The 13065-nt window shown below is 54.9% G+C and overlaps 1 protein-coding gene across 1 annotated transcript in view; it reads right to left on the bottom strand.

Moving 5' to 3' along the window:
- Positions 1-13065, bottom strand: part of BSN (bassoon presynaptic cytomatrix protein) — an 841563-nt gene that overhangs the window by 96861 nt on the left and 731637 nt on the right. The window lies entirely within an intron of this gene.

Below are 13065 nucleotides of genomic sequence, written 5' to 3'. Positions count from 1 at the left end.
ACTGCTTAGCCTACGCTACCACTAGGGCAGCTAGTCCGAAAAGGTTGACTTACAACCACACCATAAGGGTTGCTTGGCATGGTACAAGGTGATCACTTTAACTAGTGAGCATCATATACCAGGCCAACTTCTCACATTGGTGAGCAGCGGTTGGATTTGAGCTTGCTGTGTTTTACCATTGTAATCTCTTGGTTACCAATTGAAAGATCACATAGGTACCTGTAGGTACATATAAAACAAGATTAGATATACTTAAGTTCTACTGAACTTAGTTGTTGTAGAGCAAAGGGAGTAGCACACCCTGACTACAACTACTAGATAGGTTTAGTAGGTAAACCCAAGTGTAGGTAGATTGCAACACATCCACCCACACTTAAGAGCAATGGCCGGGGCAGAGGGGTCCACTGTACCCATCTCTGTTGAGAGTGACCCCCAGAGGGCACCATCCAGCTTTGCTACCCTTAATCAGAATGAGCTCAGGCATTTGGCAACTCTTAGAGGCCTTAAACAGCCCAAGAACCCAAACTCTGCTGAGCTCAGAGAGCTCTTACAGAATGATGAGAATCAGAGAGCACTCAAGAAAGCTTCCCAGTTAGCCCCCTTAGGGACAGGAACAGGAGGCCCCCCTTCTAAAGATGCCACTGAAGTACCCCTTCCCAATAGTCACCCCTTAGATGGGATGCCTACCACAGAGGATGAGAGTGAAAAGGATACTGACAGTAGTGAGGATGAAGGGAGAACTAGCCCAGTGCCAAGTATTATACTTGGCCCAGCTAAACCAAGGCTATTGGGGACTGACAGTGGGTTCAACCCACTGGATCTCCCCAGTGGACTTAACACAGGGCTTGGAAGGCAAAGGAATCGCTCAGGTGACTCCAATGCTTCCCATGGCTCTAGAGGCTCTCAAGGTCACTCCAGGAAAAGGATGACCACCCCTCAGAGGAGGGAACATGAGGCCAGAATGCAGGAAGCCCAGCTGAGGATCAGGAAGCAGGAGCTAGAAGTAGCCCTGATGGAAGAAAAACTGAACAAGGCTAGGCAACCTAGAGAGAGTGGGTCTATACCCACTGGTGGCAGCATTGTCCCTAAGGACAAAGATAGGGTCTTTGACAATAGGAACCTGTCTAAGGTTGTGCCCCCCTACAAAAGTGGGGATGACATCCACAAATGGATAACTGCTCTTGAGAGAGCCTGCAAAGTACAGCAGGTTCCTGAAGACCAGTGGGCAGCAATCCTCTGGCTCTCCTTTGAAGGAAGAGGCAGAGACAGACTCCTCACTGTTAGAGAAGAGGATGTCAGAAACTACAGAGTCCTGAAGAGTGTTCTGGTAGATGGGTTAGGCTTAACCACTGAACAGTACAGGTTAATGTTCAGAGACACCCAAAAGACACAGACTCAGGACTGGTCTGAATACATTGAATGTGCCACTAAGGCTTTGGAGGGTTGGTTGCTGGGAAGTAAGGTATCTGATTTTACAGGATTGTATAATTTGATGATGAGAGAACAGATTTTAAATAACTGTCAAAACCAGCAACTGCATCAACACTTGGTTGACTCTGATCTGACCTCTCCCCAAGAATTGGGAAAGAAGGCAGACAAATGGGTCAGAACCAGGGTTAAGCAAAAGAACCAGAACCAGGGCCAAGGGGGTGATCAGAAGAAAACAGACCAAAAGGGTGGAGATCAGAAACCTAAAGACCAGAAGTCTTCAACAGGGCCCCAAACTACTGCTAAGGAGGGTGGGTCCCAACAGTCCAAGAAGAAGAAAGAAGGTCAGAAGAAACCCTGGTGCAATCATTGTAAAAATACAACTCACTGGACTAGTGATTGCAAAAAGGGTGGAGCCCCCAACACTGTTGCCCCTAAGGCACCTGCTCCCAGTACTACTGTTAGCAGTGTTGGTCCCCAGACAAAGGGTGTAGTGGGAATCACTATGGGAACTGAAGGAGATTCTGACTTAGACAGAACCCTTACACAGGCAGTCTTGATCTGTGATGGGGACATTGATTTGTCCCTGACTGTGAGCCCCAGTAACCGGCTCAAGCCTACAGGGACACATGTGCCAGTGTCACTATGGTGACACCAGGCTTTGTGGACCCTGGACAGTACATACCAGGTGAGAACTACCTGGTGACCAATGCCAGCAATGCCACTACTTCACATAGTGTGGCAGTTGTTAACTTCTCATGGGGAGGGGTAACTGGCCTCAAAAGGGTTGTGGTTAGTGCAGACCTCCCAGTAGAATGTTTGTTGGGCAATGACCTAGAGAGTTCTCTATGGTCAGAAGTGGAGTACAGGACTCATGCAGAGATGTTAGGTATATCATCACATGTCCTTGCTGTGACCAGGTCACAGGCCAAAAAGTGCCTCACTGAACCACAGGTCTTGGATCCTGGAACAATGGACCAAGCACCTACCAAGAAGAAGAACAGGAGGGTCAAGGCTGTGCCTTCCCCCCTGCCTCAGAGTGATGATCAGCCTTCCCAGGAAGCTGATCTAGAGGACCCTGAAGGAACTGTCCCTGAAGAGCTTGAACCTGATCAGGTTGAGTTTCTGGGGACAGGGGGACCTTCAAGGGCTGACTTGAGGCAGGCTCAGTTATCCTGTCCCTCTCTTGAACCCCTCAGACAGCTGGCTGCTGCTGAGGCTGCTGGGAATGCTCAAGGTACCCATAAAGTGTATTGGGATGAAGGGCTCCTTTATTCAGAGGCTAGAGACCCCAAGCCTGGTGCAACCAGGAGGTTGGTTATACCTCTGCAATTTAGGGGCTTCCTTCTTACCTTGGCCCATGACATTCCTTTAGCAGGACACTTAGGCCAGAACAAGACTTGGGACAGGCTTGTCCCTCACTTTCACTGGCCTCATATGAATGAAGATACAAAGGAGTTTTGTCGCTCCTGTGTTACCTGCCAAGCCAGTGGCAAATCAGGTGGCACAACAAAGGCCCCCCTAATACCACTACCTGTGGTGGGGGTCCCCTTTGAAAGAGTGGGAATAGACATAGTGGGTCCCATGGATCCTCCCACTGCATCTGGACACAGATTTATACTGGTGGTAGTGGATCATGCCACCAGGTATCCAGAGGCAATTCCCCTTAGGACCACTACAGCTCCTGTTGTGGCCAGGGCCCTGCTGGGAGTATTCTCCAGAGTGGGGTTTCCTAAGGAGGTAGTATCTGACAGAGGTACCAACTTTATGTCAGGATACTTGACAGCTATGTGGAAGGAATGTGGTGTCAACTACAAGTTCACCACCCCTTATCACCCACAATGCAATGGGCTTGTTGAGAGATTCAACAAGACCCTAAAGGGTATGATCAAAGGATTACCTGAAAAGCTCAGGCGAAGATGGGATATCCTTCTACCCTGCCTTCTGTTTGCTTACAGAGAGGTCCCACAAAAAGGAGTTGGCTACAGCCCCTTTGAATTGTTGTTTGGGCACCCTGTGAGAGGCCCACTGTGTTTGGTGAAGGAAGGATGGGAGTTACCTCTCAAAAAGCCTAAGCTAGACATAGTGGACTATGTACTTGGTCTCCGCTCCAGGATGGCTGAGTATATGGAGAAGGCATCTAAAAACCTTGAGGCAAGCCAGGCCTTACAGAAAGCTTGGCATGACCAAAAGGCTGTCTTGGTTGAGTATCAGCCAGGACAGAAGGTATGGGTGTTGGAGCCAGTGGCCCCAGCAGCACTCCAAGACAAATGGTCTGGACCCCATACAATCCTGGAAAAGAAGGGAGAGGTCACCTACTTGGTGGACCTAGGAACTCCCAGGAGTCCCCACAGGGTACTCCATGTTAACAGGCTTAAAGCATATGTTGACAGGGCAGACATGGGCTTGCTCATGGCTACAGATGAGGGACAGGAGGAAGAGAGTGACCCTCTCCCAGACCTGTTGTCTCAGAACCCTGAAGATGGCTCAGTGGAAGGAGTGACCCTTGGAGGCAACCTCACTGCCCATCAGCAGACTGAATGTAGACAGGTTCTACAATCATTTTCACATATGTTTTCCTTGATACCTAGTCAAACTGACTGGTGTACCCATGTTGTGGACACTGGTGACAGTCTGCCTGTAAAGAACAAACTTTACAGACAACCTGACCACGTCAGGGACTGTATAAAGGCTGAGGTACATAAAATGCTGGAATTAGGTGTCATTGAACCCTCAGAGAGCCCCTGGGCTAGCCCAGTGGTTCTGGTCCCCAAACCTCACACCAAAGATGGCAAGAGAGAGATGAGGTTCTGTGTGGACTACAGAGGACTCAATGCTGTCACCAGGACAGATGCACACCCTATTCCAAGGGCAGATGAGCTCATAGACAAACTAGCTTCTGCAAAGTTTTTGAGCACATTTGACTTGACAGCTGGCTATTGGCAAATCAGGTTAGCTGAGGAGTCTAAGGCCAAAACAGCATTCTCAACCCCAGGTGGGCATTATCAGTTTGTGGTGATGCCCTTTGGTCTGAAGAATGCACCTGCCACCTTCCAAAGGCTGGTGAACCAAGTCCTTACTGGGTTGGATGACTTTTGCGCAGCATATCTTGATGACATTGCTGTCTTTAGCTCCACCTGGGAGGATCACCTGATCCACCTGAAGAAGGCTCTTGAGGCTCTGCAAAGGGCAGGCCTCACTATCAAGGCTACTAAGTGCCAGATAGGGCAGAGTAAGGTTGTGTATTTGGGCCACCTTGTAGGTGGGGGCCAAGTTCAACCACTGGAGAGTAAGATACAGTCCATCAAGGATTGGTCCCCTCCAACCACCCAGACTCAAGTTCGAGCTTTCTTGGGCTTGACTGGGTATTACAGGAAGTTTGTTAAGAACTATGGGTCCATTGTGACTCCTCTTAATGATCTGACATCCAAGAAGATGCCCAAAAAGGTTCAGTGGACAGTAAGCTGTCAAAAGGCATTTGATGACCTGAAGGAGGCCATGTGCTCTGCACCTATCCTGAAAAGTCCTGACTACTCCAAAGAGTTTATTGTCCAAACAGATGCTTCTGAGTTGGGTGTGGGAGCTGTGCTGTCACAACTTAATGTAGATGGTCAAGACCAACCCATTGCTTTTATTAGCAGAAGGTTGACCCCCAGAGAGAAGAATTGGTCAGCTATTGAGAGGGAGGCCTTTGCTGTGGTGTGGGCCCTGAAGAAGCTGAGGCCATACTTGTTTGGCACTCACTTCAAGATTCAGACCGACCATAAGCCCCTCTTGTGGCTAAATCAGATGAAGGGTGAAAACCCCAAACTGCTTAGGTGGTCCATTTCCCTACAGGGGATGGACTTTACAGTGGAGCACCGGCCAGGTACTGACCATGGGAATGCAGATGGTCTCTCCAGGTACTTCCACTTAGGACATGAAGACGAGACTGGTCAAGGCTAGTTTAATGTCCCAGCGTTTGGGGGGGGGTTGTGTAGGAGAGTAGGGTCTGCTATCCTATGGTCACCCCAAATTTTTGCTTTTTGCTTCACTGGTTTTTGACATATTGAGGCTGTGGGCCTGCCAATCAGACCCCCAGCCTGCTGTTCTCTCTACTAAATTAAAACTATGCACCCTAGGTGCATAACCAATTGGAAGTGGATCACCCTGTCAGCCCCTGTACCAGTGTACACTAGGTACCCAGGGCATTGGTGTACCCAAGGCCTGCCAAGGGCTGCAGCATGTATTATGCCACCCCAGGCTTGGCCTAACGATTTGACACAACTGGCTGATCACTCAGCTGGGGTAAGTTGGTGCAATCACCTCTTACTTAGGTGTAGTATACCTATACCTAACCTTAAATGGGACACCTGGTAACCTATAAGTCACTCCTATGGCAGGCCTTAACAATCCTGAAGGCAGAGTGCTTGGTTCCATGTGAGATGGTGCTCTGGCATGAGCTGAGCCTGTCTGCAGTGGTCGGAACAACTTCCTTCTACTGTTTCCAGATATCGTCATACCATATACTCTTAAGTGCATTATGAACCTCGCGGTTAAATGCTATCTTTGGTTTGGCTTTATCAAAACATGTCGAGTAAGGTGTCATACGAATTGGAATACTAACCCCTCGCCAATTCTGGCGACGGGGTTAGCATTCCACCCTTCTAGAGGGACACGACATGTACAGTACCTGAAACCCGGGTAAAATCAGACATAGCCTCAGCTCCACAAAATGGATGCTGCCACCACAGACACAAGTCTGCCCTCCTGCTGCTGGGAGTCCTTCCAGCTTGGGAGGTGTGGACAAAGGGTTTCCTGCCAGGGGAGGTGCATGCACCACCCCAGACAGGATTTTGTGTATTGGTCAGGTAGGGCTTGAAAGAAACCAGACATGCCTGTGGCTCACAAGGAGCCTCGGTGCATATGCCAGTTCAAACCGGTCCTGGGGCACACCAGTCCCGGGCCTGGGGCGAGCTGGACAAAGGATTGGGGGTGTAACCACCCCCCTTCCTGGTCCCACCCATAGGGAGGGACCTAGCAGGTAGTCCGGCCCCTAGAATCCGCTTAAAGGTAGGAGCTGTGTCCTAAGACTTCAGACATCCTGGAATCAACTTGAAACTAAGAAGAAGACGGGAACTTCGACATTCTGCTGCACAGAAGACTGAAGAAAATCTCCCCTGTGGTCAGGGAGTGACCACCTTGCTAACGCAAGCACCATCCAGCGAATCACCGTCTGCTTTGCCGCCGCCTCCCGCCGGAGCCCGAGCCCAGAGACTGACAAGACCTGGACCTCCAGACCTCTCACCGCCCGATCCACAGTCCCTGAAAAGAGGAGACCCGTGGAGGCACCGAGACACGTGGAGCCAGCCATCTTGGAACGACTACGACAAGCTGACCAGTGCAACAACCGAGGCTCCCTCCAAGTTGTGCTTTGGGTCCTGAGAAGCCCAACCCTCGAGCAGCATCTGCACCAAAGGTGAGCCCTCCAGCATCTCCACGATCTGCGTGGGGCCCTTCTGCATTTTGCCACTCGACGCGCCTAACCGGTTGCTGGCCCGCTGGCTAGTGGCCATCTTGGCGACGAAATCTACGACAAACACCGCTGGTCTGGTTGCTCCAGACTGGCCCTTGCTCCCCTCCAAAGGAGCAATCCCTCTGACCTTGCTGGTCAGAACCAACAGCTGATTTCCGAATCCTCCTGCAATTGCTTTTGCCAAGGCTTGTTTGCTTCGATCAAGTCGCCGACACCGCCGACAGCGAGAGCCTGCGTGGGACAGCTCGTGAGCCGACTCCTGGACGTCGTCGACCTTCAGGGACCACGTGGCTGCGGAGACAAGCTACCCCTCATCACCTGTTTGCACCCGACATCGCCTGGTACCCACCTGGTGCCACGCTGGTCACTGGCTAGTGACTGTGAACACTGTCCCCTCTGCTTACAGGTCTTCAACATCTCCGATCCACTCTTGGATCCACTGCATCTCTTCCCGACCGACCGCCTGCAGCACTTTTGTCTACAGGCCCCACGGAACAGATAGAAGAAACCCGACGCACTTCGAGGCCTATGCACCCGCTTCCTGTGGGTGAGGTAAAGCTGGCACACCTGTGCCCAAGTGTAGTATTACATCTCTAGTGCCTGTGTTCCAAATCTTAAGTTCCTAGGTCATCCGGAAGATTCCTTTTGCAGTAACTTTGTACTTTTTACGCACCCATTGAAACCTATGGGAGCACGCGTGTGGCTATTTGCTCTGCACACGCCACCCGTGGACCTCCTGGTCACTAACTGACGTTAGCTCCTTGTAGGCCCAGCGATTCTAGAGGCCCTAGGCCTTTTCCCTTTTCTGTTCGTGGTACTTATACCACTATTTTAGTATATGGTTCGAGTGGCCACCAGGGCCTATCCATATAAAGTGCAACTTCTGTGTATTAGGTGATAATCTTGTTTGACGATTTGTGCTCCTGTGCTCATAAAGAGACTAGGGGTTACTTTGAGAAATAAATACATATATATTTTGAATATATATCTGTGTGGTGTCCTTTCATTGGTATAAAAGGGGGTTACTATTGGTAAAACAGCTTGCTTAACACGCTTCACGAGTTTAGCCTCAAAGACTGCTTAGCCTACGCTACCACTAGGGCAGCTAGTCCGAAAAGGTTGACTTACAACCACACCATAAGGGTTGCTTGGCATGGTACAAGGTGATCACTTTAACTAGTGAGCATCATATACCAGGCCAACTTCTCACAAGCAGTGTGCGGCGTGCAGCAATGTGCTGCGTGCAGCAGTGTGCGGCGTGCAGCAGTCTGTGGCGTGCAGCGGCATGCAGCAGTGTGTTGCGTGCAGCAGTGTGAGGCGTGCAGCAGTGTGTGGTGTGCAGCAGTGTGTGGCGTGCAGCTGTGTGAGGCGTGCAGCTGTGTGAGGCGTGCAGCAGTGTGTGGCGTGCAGCAGTGTGTGGCGTGCAGCAGTGTGCGACGTGCAGCAGTGTGCGGCGTGCAGCAGTGTGCGGCGTGCAGCAGTGTGCGGCATGCAGCAGTGTGAGGCGTGCAGCAGTGTGAGGCGTGCAGCAGTGTGAGGCGTGCAGCAGTGTGCGGCGTGCAGCAGTGTGCGGCGTGCAGCAGTGTGAGGCATGCAGCAGTGTGAGGCATGCAGCAGTGTGTGGCGTGCAGCAGTGTGTGGCGTGTAGCAGTGTGTGGCGTGCAGCAGTGTGAGGCGTGCAGCAGTGTTTCGTGTAGCAGTGTGAGGCGTGCAGCAGTGTGAGGCGTGCAGCAGTGTGCGGCGTGCAGCAGTATGAGGCGTGCAGCAGTGTGTGGCGTGCAGCAGTGTGTGGTGTGCAGCAGTGTGTGGCGTGCAGCAGTGTGAGGCGTGCAGCAGTGTGAGGCGTGCAGCAGTGTTTCGTGTAGCAGTGTGAGGCGTGCATCAGTGTGAGGCGTGCAGGAGCGTGCGGCGTGCAGCAGTGTGAGGCGTGCAGCAGTGTGAGGCATGCAGCAGTGTGAGGCGTGCAGCAGTGTGAGGCATGCAGCAGTGTGTGGCGTGCAGCAGTGTGTGGCGTGCAGCAGTGTGAGGCGTGCAGCAGTGTGAGGCGTGCAGGTGCAGCAGTGTGTGGCGTGCAGCAGTGTGAGGCGTGCAGCAGTGTGAGGCGTGCAGGTGCAGCAGTGTGTGGCGTGCAGCAGTGTGAGGCGTGAATCAGTGTGAGGCGTGCAGCAGTGTTTCGTGTAGCAGTGTGAGGCGTGCAGCAGTGTGCGGCGTGCAGCAGTGGGAGGCATGCAGCAGTGTGAGACGTGCAGCAGTGTGAGGCGTGCAGCAGTATGAGGAATGCAGCAGTGTGTGGCGTGCAGCAGTGTGTGGCGTGCAGCAGTGTGTGGCGTGCAGCAGTGTGTGGCGTGCAGCAGTGTCAGGCGTGCAGCAGTGTGAGGCGTGCAGCAGTTCGAGGCGTGGAGCAGTGTGCGGCGTGCAGCAGTGTGCGGCGTGCAGCAGTGTGCGGCGTGCATCAGTGTGAGGCGTGCAGCAGTGTATGGCGTGCAGCAGTGTTTCGTGCAGCAGTGTGAGGCGTGCAGCAGTGTGAGGCGTGCAGCAGTGTGTGGCGTGCAGCAGTGTTTCATGTAGCAGTGTGAGGCGTGCAGCAGTGTGCGGCAGTGTGTGGCGTGCAGCAGTGTGCGGCATGCAGCTGTGTGTGCCGTGCAGCAGTGTGTGCCATGCAGCAGTGTTTTGTGTAGCATTGTGCGGCGTGCAGCAGTGTGCGGCGTGCAGCAGTGTGCGGCGTGCAGTAGTGTGTGGCGTGCAGCAGTGTGTGGCGTGCAGCAGTGTGCGGTGTGCAGCAGTGTGCGGCGTGCAGCAGTGTGCGGCGTGCAGCAATGTGCTGCATGCAGCAGTGTGCGGCGTGCAGCAGTGTGTGGCGTGCAGCGGCATGCAGCAGTGTGTTGCGTGCAGCAGTGTGAGGCATGCAGCAGTGTGCGGCGTGCAGCTGTGTGAGACGTGCAGCAGTGTGTGGCGTGCAGCAGTGTGTGGCATGCAGCAGTGTGCGGCGTGCAGCAGTGTGCGGCGTGCAGCAGTGTGCGGCGTGCAGCATTGTGAGGCATGCAGCAGTGTGTGGCGTGCAGCAGTGTGTGGCGTGCAGCAGTGTGTGGCGTGCAGCAGTGTGAGGCGTGCAGCAGTGTTTCGTGTAGCAGTGTGAGGCGTGCAGCAGTGTGAGGCGTGCAGCAGTGTGCGGCGTGCAGCTGTGTGCGGCGTGCAGCAGTATGAGGCGTGCAGCAGTGTGTGGCGTGCAGCAGTGTGAGGCGTGCAGCAGTGTGTGGCGTGCAGCAGTGTGAGGCGTGCAGCAGTGTGAGGCGTGCAGCAGTGTTTCGTGTAGCAGTGAGGCGTGCATCAGTGTGAGGCATGCAGCAGCGTGCAGCAGTGTGAGGCGTGCAGCAGTGTGAGGCATGCAGCAGTGTGAGGCGTGCAGCAGTGTGAGGCATGCAGCAGTGTGAGGCGTGCAGCAGTGTGAGGCATGCAGCAGTGTGTGGCGTGCAGCAGTGTGTGGCATGCAGCAGTGTGTGGCGTGCAGCAGTGTGAGGCGTGCAGCAGTGTGAGGCGTGCAGGTGCAGCAGTGTGTGGCGTGCAGCAGTGTGAGGCGTGCAGCAGAGTTTCGTGTAGCAGTGTGAGGCGTGCAGCAGTGTGCGGCGTGCAGCAGTGGGAGGCGTGCAGCAGTGTGAGACGTGCAGCAGTGTGAGGCGTGCAGCAGTATGAGGAATGCAGCAGTGTGTGGTGTGCAGCAGTGTGTGGCGTGCAGCAGTGTGTGGCGTGCAGCAGTGTGAGGCGTGCAGCAGTGTGAGGCGTGCAGCAGTGTTTCGTGTAGCAGTGTGAGGCGTGGAGCAGTGTGCGGCGTACAGCAGTGTGCGGCGTGCAGCAGTGTGTGGCGTGCATCAGTGTGAGGCGTGCAGCAGTGTACGGCGTGCAGCAGTGTTTCGTGCAGCAGTGTGAGGCGTGCAGCAGTGTGAGGCGTGCAGCAGTGTGAGGCGTGCAGCAGTGTGTGGCGTGCAGCAGTGTGAGGCGTGCAGCAGTATGAGGCGTGCAGCAGTGTTTCATGTAGCAGTGTGAGGCGTGCAGCAGTGTGCAGCGTGCAGCAGTGTGAGGCGTGCAGCAGCGTGAGGCGTGCAGCAGTGTGAGGCGTGCAGCAGTGTGCGGCGTCCAGCAGTGTGAGGCGTGCAGCAGTGTGAGGCATGCAGCAGTGTTTCGTGTAGCAGTGTGAGGTGTGCAGCAATGTGAGGCGTGCAGCAGTGTGCGGCGTGTAGCAGTGTGAGGCATGCAGCAGTGTGCGGCATGCAGCAGTGTGAGGCGTGCAGCAGTGTGAGGCGTGCAGCAGTGTGAGGCGTGCAGCAGTGTGTGGCGTGCAGCAGTGTGTGGCGTGCAGCAGTGTGTGGCGTGCAGCAGTGTGTGGTGTGCTGCAGTGTGAGGCGTGCAGCAGTGTGAGGCGTGCAGCAGTGTTTTGTGTAGCAGTGTGAGGCGTGCAGCAGTGTGCGGCGTGCAGCAGTGTGCGGCGTGCAGCAGTGTGAGGCATGTGTGAGGCATACAGCAGTGTGAGGCGTGCAGCAGTGTGAGGCATGCAGCAGTGTGTGGCGTGCAGCAGTATGTGGCGTGCAGCAGTGTGAGACGTGCAGCAGTGTGTGGCGTGCAGCAGTGTGTGGCGTGCAGCAGTGTGAGGCGTGCAGCAGTGTGAGGCGTGCAGCAGTGTTTCGTGTAGCAGTGTGAGGCATGCAGCAGTGTGCGGCGTGCAGCAGTGTGCTGTGTGCAGCAGTGTGAGGCATGCAGCAGTGTGCGGCGTGCAGCAGTGTGCGGCGTGCAGCAGTGTGTGGCGTGCAGCAGTGTGTGGCGTGCAACAGTGTGAGGCGTGCAGCAGTGTTTCGTGTAGCAGTGTGAGGCGTGCAGCAGTGTGCGGCGTGTAGCAATGTGCGGCATGCAGCAGTGTGAGGTGTGTGGCGTGGAGCAGTGTGAGGCATGCAGCAGTGTGTGGCGTGCAGCAGTGTGTGGCGTGCAGCATTGTGTGGCGTGCAGCAGTGTGAGGCGTGCAGCAGTGTGAGGCGTGTAACAGTGTTTCATGTAGCAGTGTGCGGCGTGCAGCAGTGTGAGGCGTGCAGCAGTGTGAGGCGTGCAGCAGTGTGAGGCGTGCAGCAGTGTGTGGCGTGCAGCAGCGTGAGGCGTGCAGCAGTGTGAGGCGTGCAGCAGTGTTTTGTGCAGCAGTGTGTGGCGTGCAGCAGTGTGCGGCGTGCAGAAGTGTGTGGCGTGCAGCAGTGTGTGGCGTGCAGCAGTGTGTGGCGTGCAGCAGTGTGAGGCGTGCAGCAGTGTTTCATGTAGCAGTGTGAGGCATGCAGCAGTGTGCGGCGTGCAGCAGTGTCCGGCGTGCAGCAGTGTGAGGTGTGCAGCAGTGTGCGGCGTGCAGCAGTGTGTGGCATGCAGCAGTGTGTGGCGTGCAGCAGTGTGGGGCGTGCAGCAGTGTTTCGTGTAGCAGTGTGCGGTGGCAGCAGTGTGCGGCGTGCAGCAGTGTGAGGCGTGCAGCAGTGTGAGGCATGCAGCAGTGTGAGGCGTGCAGCAGTGTGCGGCGTGCAGCAGTGTGAGGTGTGCAGCAGTGTGAGGCATACAGCAGTGTGTGGTGTGCAGCGGTGTGTGGCATGCAGCAGTGTGTGGCGTGCAGCAGTGTGTGGCGTGCAGCAGTGTGAGGCGTGCAGCAGTGTGAGGCGTGCAGCAGTGTTTCGTGTCACAGTGTGAGGCATGCAGCAGTGTGAGGCGTGCAGCAGTGTGCGGCGTGCAGCAGTGTGAGGCATGCAGCAGTGTGCGGCGTGCAGCAGTGTGAGGCGTGCAGCAGTGTGAGGCGTGCAGCAGTGTGTGGCATGCAGCAGTGTGTGGCGTGCAGCAGTGTGTGGCGTGCTGCAGTGTGAGGCGTGCAGCAGTGTGAGGCGTGCAGCAGTGTTTCGTGTAGCAGTGTGCGGCGTGCAGCAGTGTGCGGCATGCAGCAGTGTGAGGCGTACAGCAGTGTGAGGCGTGCAGCAGTGTGAGGCGTGCAGCAGTGTGTGGCGTGCAGCAGTGTGTGGCGTGCAGCAGTGTGAGGCGTGCATCAGTGTGTGATGTGCAGCAGTGTGTGGCGTGCAGCAGTGTGAGGCGTGCAGCAGTGTGAGGCGTGCAGC

This window comes from Triturus cristatus, chromosome 9 (assembly GCF_964204655.1).
Source record: "Triturus cristatus chromosome 9, aTriCri1.1, whole genome shotgun sequence".
In the NCBI taxonomy this organism is placed as follows: domain Eukaryota; kingdom Metazoa; phylum Chordata; class Amphibia; order Caudata; family Salamandridae; genus Triturus; species Triturus cristatus.
Note: the sequence above shows the minus strand (reverse complement) of the source record. Positions and strands in the feature narration are given on the sequence as shown.